Here is a 22,161-nt window from a genome sequence, read left to right as displayed (position 1 = left end):
TTTTTTAGATTGAAGTCAGCTGATAGGTATTGTAACCTCCCCACAACGAATTTTGGAGACAATAGTTAATAGAAATGGGGCCACAGCTAAGTGTAAGCTTCCCACAAAATATTAATGACAATGACAATTAAATGAAAGCTCGCTATCTGACTCAAGTACAAGTTCCCATTAAATAATGAACGCTAATCCCATGATAATGAAACTGTAATGATAACCTAAACTCAATTCAACCGAAAAGTCGGTGTTTGCCCTGTGCGAAACGAGAATAAATTTCTTACCTTAGTGAAACTGCATGTCAAAATTCTGCTCTTATTGTTCTCTGGTGCTTGCATGAAAAGCATTGGAAGTACCTTTTAAAAATCTTTGTTAAAAGGAAATGGAAGGAAATTTGAATGATTGTCTCTAAAATTGCTTTTAAATCAAAGTTATTATTGGGGGCGATTTTTGAAAGTTAAATTACAATGAGTGTTCGTTACATTATCTGATGAGCGCAAAGCTGCATGATTATTTATTTAAATAAATTATACCTCGTCCTGAATCTCGACCATTGCGATGCCGACGCCCGCCGACTGCTCTCCGCTACTGCTAGCAACCGACTCCAAGCATTACTGAGGACTGACTACTGCAGACTGACTGACTACTGCAGACTGACTGCTCGCTACTGCGAGTCGAGCGCAACTGCTCTGGTCAGAGATTCTACAATGTCTCAGCATCGCTGCCGCACAACATACGTGTTTCATAACCCTCCACTGGGGGGGCAAAAATTTGGCAGCGATGGTGAGTCATTTGGACTTGCCATCGTAACAAATTTTTCCTTTAATTAATTAACATTTACAAAATATTTGGATGTAATACATGAATTAAATGTTGTGCGCATGCACCAATTACAAAACATTACAGACAAGACAAAATATAAGTACAAAACAAATCAGGAAAAATGTATATACAAATTATTTGACAGATAATAAAATGCACACACACTGAAAAATTCTTTAGCAGTTTCATAACAGGCAAAAAAAAAATCATGTTGACAAGTGTCATGAGTGCACATGCACTGCAGTGGAGAACATATCAGTAAAAAACGAAATGTATATACAATGAGTAACAAGTGACATAAATCATAAAAGGTATACAGAATGAACACAAATCATATCGTAAATTGGGAAGAGTGCATAGGCACTGGAGTTCAGTTGAAAACATATTCACATAAGTGCACATGCACTGAAAAGCTTTTGAACATTTTCATAACAAATAAACACAAGGGTAAATAATCATCAAATCACAAAAAGTATATACAATAGAGATGACAAGAGTGCACACATACTGCACTTCAAAACAAATCGAAAATGTCTTTAGTATTTTGACAACAAATGGCAAAAATCATGTCGACAAGTGACACAAGTGTACTCGCACTGGAGTTCAATAAATCGAAAAAAAAATGTATAGGCCATGAACATAAATGATGTTAGCTAAAAATGTTTTTCACTATTAGGATAGGAAAGGAAAGGATTGCATCATGGTTATAGCACTTTAGTTTGCACATAGCTGCACTGAAAGTCCATATCTTTCCACAGGATCACAACTAAGTGATACAATCTGCAGTTCCGTTCCCAGAAGTATTTATCAGCGTATCAAGACAGTGAAACGTCGTAGTATTATTCCATGCTATTATTTGGCAGTACATCAGGTACACCAAACAGTGGGACCATAATAACGTCTTCATCGGTTACAGTGGTGGACAGCATGTCGTGTCAACACCACGCTCTTAAGAGGCACACCAACGTAGAATTAGTGCAAAAACCAAATATAGTGCTCCATGATAATGAGGATGGACAAGACAAATGGATGTTACAATAATTTCAGGTAGTTAGGTCAGAAGGTGAAGGACATTAACTAACACACAAGTCTTGATTAGTGATTACATAAGTAGTTTGCGGTATCCATACTCTAGTCATTGAACATTTCTGTACCATGTATTTTAATATTACAGAACATGTTCATAAAAAGTCTTAATTATAGGCACTCAGTGGCCAGCAAGTATTGAATAGTATAAAACATTAGTCATCATTCAGTATTATTCATATCATTAAGAAATCATCATTAGAAAAATGTTAATTACAATCATAGCATGAATAAGCATGGGCATTATAAGTAATTACATTAATTATGGGCACTCAGTGGCCAGCAAGTATTGAATAGTATAAAACATTATTCATCATTCAGTATTCTTCATATCATTAAGAAATCATTATTAAAAATCAGTTAATTACAGTCATAGCCTTAATAAGCATGGGCATTATAAGTTACATTAATTATGGGCACTCAGTGGCCAGCAAGTATTGAATAGTACAAAACATTAGTAGCATTAATAAGAATGGGCATTATAAGTTACATTAATTATGGGCACTCAGTGGCCAGCAAGTATTGAATAGTATAAAACATTAGTAGCATTAATAAGCATGGGCATAATAAGTACTCTCATTACAATAGATAGTGGCAATTATGTTTTGGTATCATTAAGAAGTCATTATTCAAGTGACATACTATTCAGAGCTGATCAGTGTTATTCAGAATTATCATAAACTAGTGACATTATCTGGGACTGTTAATACATTTTGTTTTTTCTGCTAGCAATGCATTGCTTTGGGTAATTATAAGGGAAAGCAAGAAGAAATAAGAGAAAAAATTGCTTCTAGGTTGTTCCTATAAATGAAAAGATTGTGTAACGTCATTCGTCATGAGTCAGCTGTAGCAAGGTTATCACATTTATAAATGATAGACACAAGTGGGTAAAAAAAATGCAAGTACTAGAACAGGTATAATAGGTAACAAGTTTAGTAAGTATCATAAAAAGCTTCTCCTGAAAGAAAAATACAAAATGGATTATTGAACTGAAAGAAGAAACGCAGACTATGCTGAAAAGTAGTGAACTTCGAATTAACAGGTAGTGAAATGTGTATAAAAAATGTGTTCCATAGCTGTCCTTTCCAAAACCTTCAGTCATCCTACTACGCAATATAACACCTGCTGTCAAAGTAAACTGCAACAAATACTTAAATAACTACATAGCATAAATACATAACTTCAACATTATCCTCATCTGTAAAGAAAAACTTCATTATTCATATCATCATAACTCCATCATTATCATCACCTGTAAACAAAAACTTCATTATTCATAGTACCATATTCTTCATCATTGTTCATTATCAGCATTCATTATCATCTGCAAAAATCATTTCATTATTCATCACACAACTATTCCTAATCCCTAGCATATTTCATCACTTAAAACTAAAATGTGTAGTTCTGTCTGACAGCTTGCATCAATCGCTTTGTATCATTTCATTATTCATCACACAACTATTCCTAATCCCTAGCATATTTCATCACTTAAAACTAAGATGTGTAGTTCTGTCTGACAGCTTGCATCAATCGCCTTGTATTCTGAAAGAAAAAATTAGTTAAGACTGCTATTCTGCGATGTGTATAATATATTCTGGTTAATGCTTGTTAATTCTGATCCATTTACTCGTCCTCATTAGCTTATTGCATCTTCTTTCGTTTATTCCGTAGGTGAAATTCCCACTTCTGTTTAATTCATTTCCTTTACGCATCATTTATTTCTGAAATTGATGAACAAAGATTAATGTCTTGCATTTAAATCATATACCCATTAAATAATGACTGGTTAATGGTGACACAATTAAGCATACAGCATAACATGACAGAAAAACGTAATATGTCAAAAGCATAGACAGTGTTCAAAGGCAAAAAATGTACAGAGAATATCACAATGCAGCAGCAAAAAAAAAGAAAATGTAAAACAGTCACGATGTTGAGATATCATAGGGCAAAAAGTCAAAGTCAAATGGTGTGTGTTATACCTTAACTAGTTCACAGTGCATACAAACAAAACATGAAAACAATCGTACATACATAAGAAAGACAAAATGTTATATTCTTTGTGCTCAGCTTGTTAATTAAAGACTTCAATGGAGAGAGAATTTGATAAAATTAATGCGTCATTACAGAGGATTACATAATTATTCATAAAATGCGTAAGTTCATCTGAAAAAAAATGCACGGTCTAGTGTGTAACGACAAGAAGAGCGACCTGCTAACCTTACCTTGCCGGGCACTTGCCAAGAAAAAATACGATAATCATCAATAGGTAGTCACATACATGTAATTGCATAAGTGGTCACAAAATGTGTAAGTTCATCTGGAAAATATGCACGGTCTGATGTGTAACGACAAGAAGAGCGACCTGCTAACCTTACCTTGCCGGGCACTTGCCAAGAAAAAATACGATAATCATCAGTAATTAGTCATGTGAATATAATTGCATAAGTGGTCATAAAATGTGTAAACGGCCTCATAGCATGTTACATCGTAAAGTGGTTTCATTCGATAAAGGGTTTAATGTTTGACACATGATGGTTGCCTTTCGATTTTCTGGTTCTCAGAGTTTCGACGTGTACAACATTGGGGTGAGGAATGCTGCGAATCCGATATGGACCTGCGTATAGAAGTTCAAATTTACTGCACTTACCTTTTAATTTGCTGGATAAATAGTGTGTACGTACTAATATCTTCTGTCCAACGTGAAAGTCTCGGTGTCTACAAACCTGTTTTTGCTGTCTTCTCCGGCGCTCTGCGGCACGTTTGATGTTGTTCAGCGCAATGTCAATTATTTCGTGGTGTCGTAATCGACGAGATGTAGGAAATGTTACTAATTCTTTGATTTTGTTTGGTGGTTCAACGTTTTTCAGTATAACAGACGGAGATAGCATAGTGGATTCATTTGGAATGGAATTAATTACATCTTGGAATGAGTGTATGTGTGTGTCCCAATTAACATGTCTTTTGTGGCAGTATATTCTACACAGTTTACCAATTTCTTTCATTAGTCGTTCACAAGGGTTCGAAGAGGCGTGGTACTTGGATATATAAATCGGAGAAATGTTTCTAGCTCGTAACATACGTGTCCATATGACAGATCGAAATTGTGATCCATTATCTGAAATTACTTTCATCACATGCCCTACATGAAATAAGAAATGCTTTACAAATGCTTTCGAAACAGTTTTAGCAGTAGCTTTGCGTAACGGAGTGAAAGTAACAAATTTTGAAGTGAGTTCAACAGCGACAAAGATGTAGCAAAAACCTCTATTAGTTCTCGGAATTGGACCAAAAATGTCTACTGCGGCCATATGTCTTAATTTAACAGGTACAATGGGGTATAATGGAGGAATGTGTGAAGTGGTGTCTGACTTAGCTTTCTGGCAAATTTTACATGACGCTAAAACTCGTCGTATACGTTTTTCCATGCTGGCAAAATAACAGTTCTGTCTCAGTATCAGAAAACATTTTCTTGCTCCATAATGTGCGTAGCTTAAATGAGTGTACCAGATTAATTTGTTAACCAGTTCGTCAGGAATGCATAATAACCAATTGTTACTGTCTGGATGAGAGCGGCGAAACAGAATGTCATTGCGTACAGTGTAGTGGTTTCTAATCGTAACATTATTCTTATCTTGCCAAAGGTGTTTAATTTCTTTCCACACATTGTCTTTGCTTTCCTCTCGTGCTATGTCCTGTAATGACGATGAAATAAAATTTTCAAATGCAACTTGTTGAATGTACATGACGCTGAAATTTGCTTTGCAGAAGTTGGTTGCTACGTCTTGCTGATTGTTGCTGAGAGAACGAGAAAGTGCGTCTGCTATAACATTTTGTGTACCGGGAATGTGAACAATCGTAAAATTAAATTCTTGTAAATACAGTTTCCATCTGCTTAATCTGTCGTGAGTAAATTTAGCTGAAAGTAAAAATTGTATAGCTCTGTGATCTGTGTAAACGGTGGTATGTCTGCCATAAAGAAAGTGCCGAAATCTCGTAAAAGCCCATACAACACATAATGTTTCTAGTTCAGTAACGGAATAATTTCGTTCAGCAGGTGACAAAATGCGGCTTGCAAATGCGATGTTTTTAATTACTATTGAGCCATCTTCTTCAATTTCCTGAAAAATGTGTACGCCTAAAGCTGTGTTGGAACTGTCGGTGGCAATAGAAAAATTTCTAGTAAGGTCTGGGTGCGATAAAAGTGGTGTATTCAGCAAAGCATGTTTCAACAACATTCTCGTGAATAAGATTCTACGTGTCAAAATTATTGCTTACGTTACTGGAATATGCAACCTGTACTGTGTCTGGTCAAATTCTGTCGTACGTGCTGTTATTTACGGGACGATGCTGTGGTATTTTGACTATTTAAACTGTACTATTATTTCTTCCTGACATCTTACGCTATGGATGACACCTATTGTCTGTTTCATTCGTTATAATATGTTGTTGCTGATGTTCTTGCTGCTGAAAGGATCGACTGTTATTAAATGTACGCTGAAAATTGAGCTCATTATTTTTACGTTTGTCATGATAGTCACTTCTATACGGTGCATTTGCGATAGGAATTGAAAAACTGTCTTCTCTGTACGTAGTTATTTCCTTGCTGCCGTGCGTTACTATTTGTTGTAGCTGGGACTATACATGTACGCGGCGAAACATTAAAGCCTGGTTGACCTTGTCCATTCCATTGTTGGTTAGGCATGTTAACCGGCTGACTTTCATGCTGCTGTGGTGGAAAAGGTCTATTGTTACTAAAATGTGGTTGCTGTTGCTGATAATTTTATACATATTAATGATTACTATTTTATCTGTTATTAAAATTACGATGGTAGTTCTGGAGTGCCTAAAGAGAATTGTCACATTCGGTAAAAATTGTCATATCCGGTGTTCAGTACATATTTTTAATTCTAGGTAGAGCAAAAGTTAAAGAGCTGTTTTGATAGATATAAAGGATAGTAGAAGAGAAGGCAGCAGTGCAGAAAACTAAAGATGAAACAGCACTACTACAGCTCGGGGCCCTATGCTCGCTACGGCACATATTCATTAAAGCGTAATGAATCCCCTGAGGTCTATCACGCACTACAAATAAATTTTAGTTTTTGCGTTGCAGGCAATAGCGGTGAAAGTACAAAAATAAATTCTCGTATACGGTGCAAATCGTGTATCTGTGCTCTGTCGTTTTTAAATACTTTAAACTTTCTCACTGACAGAAAATGTTTGTAATCGAAATTGTCGTCTCTGTGTGATGAAACAGGTTCATGGTTGTAAGAGAATCTGTTGAACTGTGATTGTTCTGGATCTAAGTCCCGTACTCTCTGTAGATTACCCAAATTATACGCGTTGCGCGAGTCTGGCAAATGTTCGAAAAGTGGTGTCTGCTGTGCTGTGTTATTAACTGAAGTGTTTTTCATCTCTGTTACTTCTTGCTGTAAACTTGACAGTTTTCGACGCAATGTGTTATTAGACGAATCAATCTCATTAATTGTCTGTTGTAAATTTTGAAATTCCGGTGTTTGATTAAATGCAACCGGTGAAGTATCGTCTGATTTATTGTCATTAGTAGTTTCGATGACGTCAATACGACTGGCCAATTCATCACATTTTTCAGTCAGTATTTTTACCTGATCATCGGTTTTAGTGTCATTGGCATTAATCTGGTTTTGCAATTTACGTGTAGTTTCGTTCAGTTTTTTAACATCAGCTTTCACGACATCGGAATCCTGTGTTAGTTCTAATTGTTCGAGTCTATCGGTCACTGTTTGAAAATCTGTTATGTATGTGTCTGTTTTCGATTTCAGATCAGAAATTTCGTCACGTAATTCTGTGTTTGACTGTTCGATGGTATTAATTTTGTCCGAAACTGTGGCAATATTATTGTCTACATACGTTTTTGCCTTCGCAAACATTTTACGTTTGTCTTCTTGTCTCTGTGCAGTGATTGTTTCCATTACCTGGCGTTTTACTTTATTTTGATCATCAATAAATTTACGAAAACGCGTATTACTGTTTTCTATGTGAAGACTAAGACGTTCGTTAATTTGTGTGTTCTGTTGTTCGAATTTTGCGTCAATCTTTTCATCCATTGTGCGCGAAAGTTCTACCGTCATTGCTTTAAACTCGTCGCGTAATTGTGTAGCTTTTTCAGAGCATTGTTTAGCGACTGTACTGATTTCCGCTCTAAGTGTTTCTGTTGTAGTTGTTTGCATATCCCTTAATTCTTGAGCAACCGATCTAATTTCTTCGCTATTTTTCTTTGAACAAGCCTCAATTTCCACGTGTAACTGTACTTTAGTGTCATGGCACTGCGCGGCAACGGCTCTAATTTGTTCACTAAGTTCCCTGGAATTGTTGTCTAATTTTTCATTTAACTGTTCACTAAGTTGTTTGTTATCTTCACTCTGTTGTCTGACCTGTTCACTAAGTTGTCTGAAATTTTCCTTAAATTGTTTATTATCATCGCTCTGTTGTCTGAAATTTTGTTGCAAAAATGCCATAATTGGATCCGATAGAAAATTAGCATTTCTGTTCTCTGTGTTAATTAATGCTGGATCTGGAATTGTCTCATTTTCCATAACCATTTGGTTATTCTGAGATTCACAAAAAGGTTTCTCAGTCGGATGTACACTGTCACACATTATTTCGGAATTAAATAAATCCGTCGTACTTTGTGTATCCTGTTCTTTTTCATTAGACAAATTTGTGTGTTCGTCACGTGAATTTAGTAAACCGGTTGTGTCACGCTGGGCAGCGCTCATTACAATAGAGCGTCCCGCGTCATCGATTGTCGTCAAATCGACAGAGGACATAACCGAGTTCGTTTGTTCATCATTAAGACAAAGATCAACATTAGTGGTTGGAACGCATTGAGTGTCAGTGAACGCAGGATTGTCATCATTGCACTGCGTGTCACTAGTACTATTGGTGAAGTTATTTAATTCGGTCATTTCGTTCATGATACCTCGCGATACACTATTCACAGTCTTTCGCGGCATTTTCACAATAGTCACAATTAATCACAAAACAAATAAGCACAATGCAAAATCAACACACAAATACAACAGAGCAACGAATTGCCGATGATCTGAGGAAAGAAAGTCACAAATTAGTAAAAGCGTTGCGCCAATTCTAATTATCTCTAAGCAAATAAGAGCAGATATCTGACTGTTTTTCAAAAGATTCACACGAAATACGATCCTGGACTGGGTGTCGCCAAGTGTAACCTCCCCACAACGAATTTTGGAGACAATAGTTAATAGAAATGGGGCCACAGCTAAGTGTAAGCTTCCCACAAAATATTAATGACAATGACAATTAAATGAAAGCTCGCTATCTGACTCAAGTACAAGTTCCCATTAAATAATGAACGCTAATCCCATGATAATGAAACTGTAATGATAACCTAAACTCAATTCAACCGAAAAGTCGGTGTTTGCCCTGTGCGAAACGAGAATAAATTTCTTACCTTAGTGAAACTGCATGTCAAAATTCTGCTCTTATTGTTCTCTGGTGCTTGCATGAAAAGCATTGGAAGTACCTTTTAAAAATCTTTGTTAAAAGGAAATGGAAGGAAATTTGAATGATTGTCTCTAAAATTGCTTTTAAATCAAAGTTATTATTGGGGGCGATTTTTGAAAGTTAAATTACAATGAGTGTTCGTTACATTATCTGATGAGCGCAAAGCTGCATGATTATTTATTTAAATAAATTATACCTCGTCCTGAATCTCGACCATTGCGATGCCGACGCCCGCCGACTGCTCTCCGCTACTGCTAGCAACCGACTCCAAGCATTACTGAGGACTGACTACTGCAGACTGACTGACTACTGCAGACTGACTGCTCGCTACTGCGAGTCGAGCGCAACTGCTCTGGTCAGAGATTCTACAATGTCTCAGCATCGCTGCCGCACAACATACGTGTTTCAGTATTCCTGCTTAAGGGAAGTCTAACTAACAAAGGAACCACTTTTGACAAAGCTTAGGTATCTGAGTAATGAGGGAATTAGTATATTTCATCAAAGTATACAAGGTATTAGATATAAAGTTAGTGAACTGCTTATAGATGTTGACTCTGAAATTATTGGTATATCTGAACACTTCTTAAATAAGGAGATAATTCAGAGGCTTCCTTTACCAGGATACAGGTTGGCTGGCAGCTTTTCGAGGAGCTCTTTGCGGTGTGGGGGAGTAGCCATGTATGTGAAAAATGGCATCCCATTTGAGTCAATTGATGTTTCAAAGTACTGCACTGAAAAGGTGTTTGAATGTTGTGCAGGTGTGGTTAAATTTAACGGAGCTAAACTTCTAACTGTTGTTATTTATAGATCCCCCAGACTCCGATTTCACAACATTTTTGCTAAAGCTAGAGGAGGTTCTTGGTTCACTTTATAGGAAATACAAAAAGTTAGTTATATGTGGTGACTTCAATATTACTTGTCTAAGTGATTGTGCAAGGAAGAGGATGCTGGTAGACCTCCTTAATGCATATAATCTTATGCAAACCGTATTCTTTCCAACGATAGTGCAAGGGAACAGTAGAACAACCATAGACAACATTTTGGTTCATTCCTCATTACTAGAATGGCATTCTGTTAGCAAAAAGGTGAATGGCCTTTCAGATCATGATGCACAAATTTTAACTCTAAAAGATTTTTGTGCTGCAACAGGTGTTAAATATAGTCATCAGCTGTTTAGGAAAGCTGATCCAGTTGCTGTAGAGACCTTTGTAAACCTTATAAAGGAAAATGAGTGGCAAGATGTTTATAGCGCTGATACAGTAGACGATAAATATAATGCTTTTCTCAAGACTTTTCTCGTGCTCTTTGAAAGTTGCTTTCCATTGGAACATTCAAAACAGGGTACCAGCACAAACAGGCAGCCTGGGTGGCTGACTAGAGGGATAAGAATATCTTGTAGAACAAAGTGGCAATTATATCAAAACGTTAGAGACAGTGAAAATCTAAATGCAGCAGCCCATTACAAACAGTATTGTAAGGTGCTTAAAAATCTTATTAGGAAGGCAAAAAGTATGAGGTACGCATATAGAATAGCTAAGTCTCAGGATAAAATTGAAACCATACAGGCAGTCGTAAAGGAAGTGGCTGGTCTGCAGAGACAGGTCGAGGATATAGAATCAGTGCGTAGTGGGAATGTCCGTGTTACTGATAAGTCGCATATATGTGCTGTATTTAATAATCACTTTCTGAATGTAGCAGGTGAACTAAATAGAAACCTAGTCCCAACAGACGCTCTTAGAAGAAAGTGTTCCGAGACTGTTACCTGAAATGCTCCTCCATGATACTGACAAGAGGGAGATTGAGTTAATAATTAAATCACTAAAGACCAAGTACTCTCATGGATATGACGGGGTATCTAGCAGAATACTGAAGTATTGTTCTATGTATCATAGCCCAGTACTTAGCCATATCTGTAACTTTTCCTTTAGGAGTGATTGGTTTCCTGACCGATTAAAGTACTCGGTAGTTAAGCCACTTTATAAAAAGGGAGACACTGATAATGTTGACAATTTCAGACCTATTTCTATGCCATCGGTGTTTGCTCAAGTTATCGAGGAGGTTGTATATACAAGGTTACTGGAGCATTTAAATTCACATAATTTGCTATCAAATGTTCAGTTTGGTTTTAGAAATGGTTTAACAACTGAAAATGCTATATTCTCTTTTCTCTGTGAGGTTTTGGACGGATTAAATAAAAGGTTGCAAACGCTAGGTGTTTTCTTTGATTTAACGAAGGCTTTTGACTGTGTTGACCACAAAATATTACTGCAGAAGTTGGACCATTGTGGAGTAAGGGGAGTAGCTTACAACTGGTTCGCCTCTTACTTTACAGCTAATGTCATGTATTGAAACATTTTCAAAATCATTAAAAACGTAAGATATATAATATTCCCTGCAAATAAATCAGCTAGTAATGCTCATCCAATCATGATACAGAAACTGTGAAAGATCTATGTTTTTCAGGTACGAAATAGGGTATCAAACTACCAGCTAGACTACTAAAGGAATGCCGAACGTTGCTGTACATATATACGTTAGCCACAGAAAAAGTCTTTGTATAGCAAATTCAATAACGGAAGAGATGGTGAATTTTTCATAATTGAAATAATGTTGACTATGATGGAAGACGAAACTGTACTGAAAAGGTGATATTTTTGCTCTAATATGTCTACCTCCTGCTAACTACTGAGACGTTTAATATTCTCACTTACGTTATCACAATATTGGGATAATCATGAACAAGTACAGTAACTCAAAGTATACAGACAACAGAGCCTCGTTTGTTACGCACGTTTCCAGAAATTACACGCATCAATTTTTATTTTTATGTAGTTTACACCTACGCAACTCTGTACTGTGAACATTCGTGTGGAAACGCGTATCAGCCCCGAGGAAATGCCCGACGGGGACCCTGAGCGCGTATCAGTTGCCATGTAGCGACGCCCAAGCGCAAGCGTGGTTAACGGTATGTGTTTCCGAAGCTTGTGTTTGCCTGCTGTAATTAGTGGGCACTTTGTGTCCGCAGCTGAGCTGACAGGTGGCTGAAGTCACAGCAGATCGCAATGGCCAGCGCAGCACTTGACTCTGCGCCCCTGTTTATGTAGCTGCTCTGTGTGTGCTATCGAATCAAACGCCAGCCACCACACAAGCAAGAGTCATGAATGCGAAGCCCATTCGCCGATACTGCTTTTCGTGTGTGAAAGCGCTTCGGAAAATAAAAGGCAGAGACAACGTGGAACACAAAAGGTGCTGACCTGCGATAATTTTGCGACGCAGTGAGCAGAGGCGCATTTGATGGGTACCGTATAGCGCGTACTTTTTGTCATCTCTCGCGGTCCCGTTACGCACGTACAGCTTTTTTATTATCTTTTTCTGTAAAAGGCGTTGAGGATTTTATCACCCGACGCGGGGGAAAAGTGACTAAAGAGTTTTGTGCATCTGAGCGCTGATTCGTACTGGGATTTCAGGCAGAGTCGTTAGCAGCGCTGTATTTCAGCTCCAGATACGCAACATTCCAGCTGATTCCACCAGTAAATCGACGGCAGCAGAAAGTATACTACTGATTTCACCTGCTGCTCTTTTTTGGCTTCTGCCGATGATTTCATTATGTTATGGCATAAAGATACGGTACAAAATCATGACATACAATATCAACCACTGATAATTATTCCTCTCGTCTCACATGTATTTGGATTTTTATCTCCTTTGGTTTTGTAATATTCAAAATAAAAGTCCGTCTCATACAAGACGCAATTGTTGGCCATATGTTTTAGTAATTTATGTGCTACCATCAACAGACTGAAATGGTACAGGGACAAGGTTTACAATGTTTCTTGAAATCTTATGCGTCGAGCGAAATGTATTTACAGAAGCTAGATGCAGCGTCCCTATTGTGTAGTATCCTTTGCTCTTTTTTCCGTTGTCCAAAATTTTCAATTTGTTACACAGTCAGAAAAGTTATCATCAGTACTTCTTTTATTGTACCACTATCAGTTTTATATCTAAAAGTCAGCTTTCAAGTGGCCTCTAAGGAAACTACACAAGTGAAATGTAACATAAATAATGTCACTGTAATATCTAGTTATCTAAGAATGCTTAGTTTAACATAAAATAAAATAATCTAACGCATGTAATACCCAACACAAAAAATGTAGGAAATACCGGACGACTCAAAATCTATGACCGCTGTAATTAATACCGTGCTTATTACACTAAATTTTGACATATCTATTGATACATCATATTGGGGCACAAAGTATAGTAGCTTCACAAAGAAGTTGAAAAAGAAACGTATATACTGGGGTCTGGGGAAAGTGCGGTCCAGTCAGTACCACCGTTACCAGCAGTTAGAATTTCAGGGAATTTAACCCTCAAAGAATTCAGCAGTAGGCCCATATTGTGGCAATCACATTCGGTTGCGATTTAGATGTCGTATACTTTGTTCGGGAACAAGGAAATTTTCAAGCATTGACAGAAAACAGCAATCATCATCGTAACTCTATGTCCCCCACTTCATTCAAAGAAATATTGCATAATCACACAGTTCTTCATTGCTCAACACAATACTCATTCTCTCACTACGAAGGTGTCGTTCATGCATGCCACTAGGGTTTATATTTAACCAGCAAAGAAAGTTAGATTGTAAACAGAGTCAGACAAATGGAGTGAGCTTCTAGGCTCATCACGAGACCATATTCATCCCGAGTCGGATCTCCATTCTTGAAAGAAATCTCCAGATGAGAGATTCAGAACACTCTCGCACGTATCCCTTCGGTGGCACCAGCTTTTACTTCTGGGAGGACCCGCTAACCGAACACAATGCAACCATACTAATTCACCATGTCCACTAATTACCTGAAGAACGTCGCTAGTAAAGCTGGACTCACTCCCTTGACGAATCCACTATCGGTATTTGAACTAATATCTGGCAAAACTGACTAAACCCTGTTGCCTTTAGTAAACTCGCGGGATTGTAAACAATATCAAGAACTTTCTTAGCGGTGAAATTACATTATATCGAACACTAGCCTTGTATTTAAATGCCGATGAAGGTGCTTCATTGAAATGCAAGCATCTCTTTCTGAATCACTTTATGTTACTACGCTTAAGTTATCTGTGGTTCAAATGGCTCTGAGCACTATGGGACTCAACTGCTGAGGTCATTAGTCCCCTAGAACTTAGAACTAGTTAAACCTAACTAACCTAAGGACATCACAAACATCCATGCCCGAGGCAGGATTCGAACCTGCGACCGTAGCGTAAGTTATCTGTGGTACAATCCTTTTTTGTAATGCACCTTCCAAAACCTTGGTAAGTATTCAGGAATCCACTGCTTTGAACACTCAGACCAATCGATAATTTTAATGTTTTCGTTAAGTGCTTATGGTACGAAGGAAGCTTCTGAAAGACTTTCATTTTTCTTTCTAGTTCCAAATATGTTCTAGGTTTTATTCAGTTATCCTCCTACGGCTACTGTCTTCTTTATTTTGTTACACATACACTCACATGTATTTGAAAGTAGATGTTTTTACTTCAGTTTAAGCACGAATAACTTTTCTAAAGAGTTAGAGCAGATAGTGTGACAGTTTCACGTTTACAGAGGACTCTCCTGTTTCTATGCTGTTGTGACAGATACACAGAACTGTTTTTTAATCGGAACTCGTGGCACTTGGTGTGCGTATATCTTTAAAAATGTGCAAAAAAGTAATGTGTATTCTGAAGTCTTTTACTGAATGTTTTGAGATGGGCACGAGAAATGAACTCCCAATCTCTGTTCGTCCTTACGTCCTTAGTTACTTCCTACTATCCTCCCATTAGCTCTGATAATATAGTTTCCAGGAGAAAAAGGGCTGTTTCTAAAATCTGTTTTGTGTAAGGTTTTCTGATTCTGATGCCATTGTCCGATCGATGGATTAAAACTGTTTAACTGATCTGCGTCACAAATTTTTCAAATACTATGCAATATTGAAAGCTTTGTTTCCCAGCCATTACATTCAATGGGATTCCATTTGGATCGGAAGACATAATCCACAAATTAAGTATTTTTACGTGTATCAGTGAAGGAGAGACTTCAAAAAATTTAGTAACTTTTGCTACAGTATATTGGGAACATTTACGATCTTTGCGCAAAATTGTTTCTTTTGCGCTTCCAGTGTAATGATATCTGTATTCTGTCAATTATTTCTACGTAAATCTATTGTTTCGAGGCTATGTACAAAATTAAACCTGATCAAAAATTAGGCGTTTACCCTTTTCCGTTTATTTATACCGATTTATGTGGTATAATTCTGGGCTAAATCTTCGTAGATAATGTCGCAGTGTTTGGCACTTCTTCTGCAGTCGAAGCCACTGAGTACGTCTTACAGCAGTGTTACATTGCTATGATAGTAGATATTAACACAAATTATGTTCTATTGCTTATGGAGAAACGAGTCAGATGTCTATGGATTATTCAACTTGCAGACATTTGCTGTAAGGGCTCCAAGAGACTGCATGGATTATTACCTTTTCATGTAGTTCCGTTTGTAGGGTATCAGTTAACTGAGTTGACATATTGTCCCTTAAAATATACATCTTTAGCAAGAAAAATACCAAGATATTTATAGAACTGGTTCGACGCATTTCATTACCAGTTTCTGCATTTCGTAATATTTGTTTAACTACTGATAACGTCATACGAGGTATCACAGAGTTATCACACAAACAAACAACAGCCTACCGTGAAAGTTGTCACGCATTCATATGTTAGCCCGATTTCTTTTGAAAGCACACCAAATTAACACTGATTATTCCCTGGAATTCTATCCGTTTTATTTAAGATGCGGCAGTACGGCAGTATACGTGTGAGTGTGAAAGACTATTACTAACTCATTGATTCCAGAAACAATTAGTTGTTAGGCTGCAGGATTGTGTCAGTTAAGAAAATATGGGGTGCTGTTGTAACGATCTTCTCAGGCATATCTTAAATAAACTGGGTCCTGTTCCCCTCAAAGAAGTTCACCGCAGAAAGACCGTATCAGGCGGGCGATCTCACTCAGAGACCCTCTTCTCAATGCGTCCCTGAGTCCCTTCTGAGGACGATCGCCCGCCGTCCCCATTCACACAGATCGGATACAGTGATAACATACAGACCAGTCCACCCTCCACAAACTGGAATGAGAACGGCGGTAGTTCTCAGTTCTGATACTTGTGTTTCGTTTCAGTGAATGTGAATCAGAAGTGGAACGTTGCATTTTTTTCTCCGTCTGTGGTGCTTTCATTTCGGTGACAGCGGATCTGTTCCGGCTAGCACGAATTTGCTGAATCGAGCCCGCAGATGTTGGGAAGGCAGATGGCGTCCAGAACAGGTATACGACACTGGAAACTCAAGATCCCCGCATCCGAAGGCATGCGTACTGGGCTCCGGTTACATCTTCGTGCTACGAAATCCCATGTATGTTCAGACGATGGCTCTGCACAAATGTTGTTGCATTTCTTCTTGTTGCTTCGCACTCAGACTGTAACCGTACTGTTTCTTCTATACTCCTTATGTAATATATAAACAGGCTGTCTCAAAAGGACTCCGATAAACTTTGGGGGCTGTTTCTTCACACAGAAACAAGGAAAAAATCATCAGTAGAACGTTAGGAAATCGTTCGTATTTTACTTATTATCGAAAGAAGATTTTATCTGATGTTTCCTGTAAAAGTCAATCCACTTACGGACTCTTTCTTATCAAGATTTCAGACACATTGTTCGAGATTCACAGGCCAATATCAACAATGACAGAACGACTGGTGCTGGATAGTCATTACCGTTGTCTGCATGCCCGCCCGATGTCAGTCAATATTGAAAACTGTGGTATACCTACATAAGTTATTTTATATAATGGACATTACAAATGCACATATGTCACTTCAGGGTGTCGTGGGAACTAGTGTAGCCTTTCGACACCATTTGGGGGTCTATGAAAGACTACAGTCCGATGTGTGGAGAAAGAGAATAATTTATTTTCAGTGTTACCTATGAGATTCAACGAATTACGGACACTAAACAAAATATTACTAACTTTCGACCAGATTACGATCAGTTATACAATGTTACTTCGATAACTCACGAACGAGGTTTATTTGACATTTTTCGTTGTTTTCAGGAGACAGAACAATCGCCCGTAGAATACTGTAATCGGAGAAGAGCGATAATGATCGTGTACTTAAACCTTGGAGACACTAAATGATACTAGAAGATGGAAAATTCTGTTTCGCCTCAAAACAAATCTGTTCATCACAAGCTATTCCTCCGTATGTCTTCTTCTTCTTGATGCCAAGAAAATGGATTATTAATGATATCAGAAGCCCACTTCTATTAGATATTTTTTAGATAAGGAACATATTAAAGCAAACGCTATCTTCAGGACTTCATCTGATGGAGAAAGTACTATTTTGGCGTAATTTCCTTCAACACACACAATGGACTCGCATTCGGGAAGACGACGGCCAAATCCCGCGTCCAGCCATCCTGATTTAGGTTTTCCGTGATTTCCCTAAATCGCTCCAGGCAAATGCCGGGATGGTTCCTTTGAAAGGGCACGGCCGACTTCCTTCCCCGTCCTTGCCTAATCCGATGAGACCGATGACCTCGCTGTCTGGTCTTCTCCCTGAAACAACCCTACCCGTAAGAGGTATTGACTGCCTGTGTACACATTTATCCTGTAGCCTGCTGCATCATAGCGGTGAATAGGAAGGCCACCCTGTTTTCTAAGTTTTATTCGCCTATAAAACCTTAAACATATAGCAACGGATCATTACGGTTGTGCCTCCTAGAATCAATTACATCATCATATCACGATATCAGAGCGTTCTTACATGGCTCCGTCTCTTCTATATTCTATTTATTGATATTTGTAGATGATCGTCTTGTAAATTCATCTACAAGAGGGTCTTATTAATTCCATCTGTTCGTCTTTTATTTGTTCTGCCTTGTCGTCTTCTTGTACCGCAAGAAGTCTTGCATCGGCAGGCGGCCGCTCGAATAACGTAGCGATTGCTTCGTCGTATCATGTTCACGGTAACTAGATTACTGCGTGTGTCATAAAACTCACAGTTGTTCGCGTTTTGCCACACTTCATCGTCAAAATCTCGAACCTTGGCACACTTCGCGGCTATCGCCTCTGTCCAGCTCTGTAACAGAAGTTCAGTAGATTTTCTTATTCCATTTTAAAATTTGTGTATGTGGTCCCTTTCTCAAGTTACAAAATTACTTCGGAGAAGTAAGGTTTTCCAAATGAGAAAAAACTATTCCTAGGTAAAACATGATTATGTATGTAGGAACAAGTATTCTGTTCAATTAAATGGTCAGCACAAGAAACTTGATACTCTGTTCAGAGTTAAATGTTGCAGTCGAGAAAATCTTGTCATGCAGTATTTCATAGTCTAGGTGTTATATTTTTACTCTGTTGCATTCCAACAATCAGTAAGTGGAATTAAATTAAGAAGTAACATGGAGAAACAGTTACAAGTTTAAAACATTTTGAAATTTAAGCTGTTGATAACCAGCACAAATTTCCATTTTCGATACACGGAAAATTTTTAAGGCCTTGAAGAAACTCAATTCATTTTCAACTGTCATGTGTCGCACCGTGAAAAGGCCTTCCGGTTCGAGGTACAAGTTGGTGTAAGACTAACGAGGCATGGCTTAAAGATTCACAAACTTAATATTTAGTTTTAATAACAAACAGAATTTCATATTCACCATAAAATGCTGTAACCGAAAAATTACAGTATTCTCAAAGTAACTTCAATATATATTATGCAGCACTTAATCCAGTTGGATTTGCAATATTTACAAACTTTGCACGAAGCAAAATTTCATATCTCACGACAAGAAAAACAGCTGAAATTCCCGGAAACAGCTTATTTCGGTTTCTAAAGCGCGTTCTATCATGTGTTTCTAAAATCGGTCACTAGACTGAAACATAGACCAGGAAACATTAGGTTTTCCTTGGTACACTGTCATCCAGGTACAACACTCTTCCCTTCTAAAAAAGGAAGGACAGATGATAATGGTTTCACGCCTCATTGACGAAATAGTCATTAGAAATGGAGCACGAGATGCAACTGGGGAGGGTCGGAAAGGTAATCGACTATGAAATTTCAAAGGAACCATCGCAACAGTCGCTTAAGCGATTGAATGAAAACCACTGACATCCAAAATTTTAATGCTCGGGCGGGGACTTGAACCGTCGTCTTCCCGAAAATGACACCAGTGTTTACCACTGCGACGCTCGCTCAGTGTGACTTGAAATGTGCTGAAGATTTCCAACACGACTTTTCCCTACTGTAAACTGAGAGTCGGTTAGTTAAATTACTGGCAGTTTGATAGGTTCGCTATTAAATAACAGTAACACAGTACTCCATAAGCTATCTTACTGTAGTGGAGGATGCTCGGTTTACCAGTATGATCTTTTCCTGTTTCAGTTGCAAATGGAATGCCGGATGAACGATTGTTAGTAACCCTGTTCATGAGATCCAGTTCCTCTGCATTTGACGTGACAGTCGTTACCAGAGGTATATGTAGACGCATACAACGCCTTTTTTGACTACTTGGAACATGAGATCTCGAAATTTTAATAGTAAATCATCCAGTGATACGCAACGGATTCTTTGCACTGTCTTCCTCTGAAACTGAATGAACGTCGTCATAACACGCTCCCACGTGCTAAATGAACCCGCGGTGAAAAGCACTGCTCCTCTTTGGATCGTCTCTATCTGCTGTATTAATCATTTCAAGGTAAGTTTATTTGCACGCATCTGGAAATGGTAAGTATGCAACCATACTGAAATACAAGCATATCAGTATACCGTACAAGTGACCAACGGCACATATGTCTAATTAACTAGCTTCCTAACATCGCTTGGGTCACCACTTTTCGTCCCCGTACTGTAAATCGCTCAGGTGCCCTTCGCTTTAGCCCGCGTGCTACAGCTTAGCTGGTACCTTCATGCTCCAAATAACACATATTTAAATACGGAGGAATATGCAAACGTCATTTATCTCCGCCAAAAGATTGTCGCCCTCAAATTCCAAACTAGCAGGCGGATATCTGAAACCACTGTAATTGTGCGGGGTATTTGCAAGTTCCCATAACAAACTCGTAGAACGATAGGCAGATGCTGGTTTCATAGAAACCTTCACGTTTTAGCGGACAGGTATCAGTATGCCTTTATTAATGGAGAAGTATCGACGGAAGCGAAGCTAGCATCTTGTGTACCGCAAGTTAGTATGATAGGCCGCTGCTGTTCATGACATATAAATGTAACCTGGCCGACAAGGGCTGCTTGCTGCCCCATTAAGCTCCTCGCAGTCGCCGCAATTGTGTGCATGGAGGTGAAAGATTTAGAAATTTCATTTTTTTTCCGTCGTACCATAGTAACTTCTATAGTTTTGCACATGTGGTTGGTCTAATACAATTAAATGAAATGCTGCTTCTATTGCGGCAAACACATTTCGCTTCACTTTTTTTTGTGAAGTATCTTCATTGGCGTTTTGTGACGTTATTAGAGCATATGTGCCGTCCTAGTGTTGTGCTTAGTTAACATGCATAACCACGATATCCAATTTTTGGTGCTTATTGAATGCATTTAAATTTTACTTCTCACTTCCACTGTTCACTATGTTTGGGTTTGTAGTAACAGATCTGTAATTATTACGTAACTGAATTATTATAGAAGATAATTAACATGTATCACATGTCATTGAAAATTTTTCGCAAATAAATAGAAGCGAAACGAGTATGGCATAACACAAAAAACTTAACATTTAGTTGCATTAGACGAACCTCATCCCCAAGAATATATAAAATTTTCCTAATTACGGAAAGACTTTCAGATGATCAGTGAACGGTGCATGATTGGCAGTTTATCCCAAACTTAAATAACAATCACTGATGAAGTATTTTTATTTTAGTTATGTTTTCGAAAAGAGCTGTGCTAATCTCAAACTATTATGGATAAATACACTGATGATCCAAAATATGACTATTTCCTGCAGTGAGAATGAATGTCTTGGGGTGATTAGGCCGTGTGTACCCAGCTCCAGACGTTTCCACCACAAAAAAGGTGTGACATGGTCACAGGCAGTCGAATTTTATTGTCTCCGAATAAAAACCAAATCTGAATATTATCTTTTATGGAACTCCAAATTTTGTAGGCTTTGTACTCGCCGGCCGCGGTGGCCTTGCGGTTCTGCCGCTGTAGTCCGGAACCGCGGGACTGCTATGGTCGCAGGTTGGAATCCTGCCTCGGGCATGGGTGTGTGTGATGTCCTTAGGTTCTTTAGGTTTAAGTAGTTCTAAGTTCTAGGGGACTTATGACCTAAGATATTGAGTCCCATAGTGCTCAGAGCCATTTGAACTTTGTACTCGTTTAGAGTTATTTTCTGTGTGTTTTTGCCGTTAGAGGCGTTATTCATCAAAGAGTAACTACTTCTTTGTGCCTTTCTTTATCCTCTACGTTTTCTGAAGTTTTTTAATCATATAGTCCCATGTATAATTAAGGGATAAGAAATCTGGAAAACTCTAAATATGCAAATATTCAATGGCGCTCACCATATTTTATCATACCTTAAAACAGTATATCGAATAATAATGAGGGCAAAAGTATCAACAAGCAGAGGAAGCACAAAAATAAACATATTGGAAACCAGTACAATAACATTAGGTTCCTGCATACTTTACAACTTCTTAAGTAGTTATCGTGAAAG

The sequence above is a fragment of the Schistocerca nitens genome, chromosome 3, assembly GCF_023898315.1.
Source record: "Schistocerca nitens isolate TAMUIC-IGC-003100 chromosome 3, iqSchNite1.1, whole genome shotgun sequence".
Lineage (NCBI taxonomy): Eukaryota > Metazoa > Arthropoda > Insecta > Orthoptera > Acrididae > Schistocerca > Schistocerca nitens.
Note: the sequence above shows the minus strand (reverse complement) of the source record.